Genomic DNA, 2,229 nt, shown 5'->3' with positions numbered 1-2,229 from the left:
CCAAATCCAAAAAGATAAATATTTAATAAAAATAAATAAATAAATAAATAAATGAAAAGTGAAATTGGTAGGTAAATTGAGCTATAAATAATCTTATTAAATGAGGTAACCCAAATCCAAAAAGATAAATATTGCATAGTTTGTACTTTTTTAAAGTGCATCTACCTGTTTACCTGTGTTCTCCTATTTATTTATTTATTTATTTATTTATTTATTTATTTAATGTTTTGTCTTATATGTAGTTGTTAGCTTTTATGCTTTTGATGTGTGTGTTTCAGTCGGAGTAACGGCAGAGATTAGTGAGCCTCTAAGGCTACCAGGGAGGAGATCTTCCAAGGAAGGGGGAATAAACTATAGTGTTATGAAGAGATAAAGGAGAAACTATGATAGAAGGTTAAATGAGAAGCAGAGTGGAAGGGCAAGGTAAAGGAAAGAATATGGAGGGGACAATTAACCCCTAAGTCATTTTGAGAAGTCATATGAAAACCAACTACTGTCGAGGCTTTCTAAATATATATACATATATGAAAGAAATTTAAATTGAGTCTGCATATAATGAGAAAGACAATGTCCTAACTAGACATCATATGCCACCAAGTAAAATCTCCACAGTGAGTTACATCTTGCTATTTCCTTGGCCAAAGGAGTGCCATAGATTGCCTGTCAAACATAACACTATTGCCAAGGCTACTGTTCACTTCCCACAACCTGATGATAATGCTCTATTGATGGAAGCACCACCTATGTCTTGGAGAAATCAACCTGGTGTCCAACTAGAAGCTTCACTTCTACTAACTAGCATCCATGCTGGAAGGTACTTCATATGCTACTAGAGGAGAAAAGTGGTCATCAACATGACCTAGCTATAAACATTGAAACCTGTAACAATGACCTGTCTACAAGACATACTGGTACAATAGTGACACAAGTGTTATGGTAGCAACCAACCACTTTTTAGTTAGATTTAAGACTTATAAAATCCATATCCAACACTACCAAAGTAGCCATGAACCTGAGAGTAGATAGGCCCTAGGAGGAAACCTACTACTACTATACTGCTAAATGAACATAGCAATGAAATTACTCCCAATGACATATTACTATACATGCAGTTCAATGCCTCACTCAAGCCCCATCAGAGAAGCTTCTTACAGTAGAATTAACACAAAACTCCACAGCTGTGTAGAGTTAGAGACTTTGGAGTAGTCAACCATAAATGAGATGTTTTTACTACACCCCTCCCTTAAGGCTCAGGAATCTTTGTAAAAGAAAGGGCAGAAAGAGTTTCAGAGGCAGAGATGGTAGATGAGTCCAAAGATCAGCATCTTCCAGCCACAACAAGGCTCCATATAGATGAACTTACATAGACTGACAACATGCACAAGACCTGCAAAGACTCAAAACGGAAAAAATTCCAACATTGAAAAGGGGATGTGAACACAAAGCTCCACCCCCTAACCAAGAAGCTTATTGCAATTGATGCCTGCTAGCAAAAGAAAAACTAAATTAGTGTCATTGATTATATCAACCCCATTCTGGGTCAGGGGTAGTGCCTGCTTTTTTGTTTTGCTTTACTTTGGCTTGGTATTTTTTCATCTATGGGCTGTTTATTTTCATTTTTGTTTGGTTTCGTGAGGGAGAGAGTGAAGGGAAGAGGATAAACATCATGGAGTTGGGTGGGTAGGAAGGTGAGGAGTATCTGGAAGGACTTGGGGAGGGGAGAGAGTATGATATATATATATTAGTATATATATTATGGAAAATCTAATTAAAAAGGACAACTTTATCAATCAAAACATAAAGAAACAAAAAGAACTAATTAAATAACTCAGGTATGCTTTCTATGGGACGATATTGACACTCTGCACTTTCTAAATAATCCATATAATATATATATACTAAATGCTATATATGTAAATATATAACATATATCATACTAAAATGCTCAACACTCATGGCAAGCACCTCCCAAAGCCTGGGCAGCTAATGGTGTAAAGGATGCTGTGGGCAGTAACTGCAGTAAACAAAGGGATACAGAGTTTGAGGCTCAGGGGAAGAAGTGCCTTAGAGGATGATTCCTTCATCAGGCTGTGATTTAACCGCATTGAGACAAAGGATGAAACTCTTGCATGAGTCAGATGTTCTATATCTGGCTATATAAACAGGTACAAGTTATAGCGTGCATGGGAAACACAGTAAATCAAAACCAAACTGGTACAGCTAGACTCT

The sequence above is a fragment of the Mus caroli genome, chromosome 4, assembly GCF_900094665.2.
Source record: "Mus caroli chromosome 4, CAROLI_EIJ_v1.1, whole genome shotgun sequence".
In the NCBI taxonomy this organism is placed as follows: domain Eukaryota; kingdom Metazoa; phylum Chordata; class Mammalia; order Rodentia; family Muridae; genus Mus; species Mus caroli.
The sequence above is the reverse complement of the archived record's forward strand: the minus strand, read 5'-3'. Positions refer to the sequence as shown.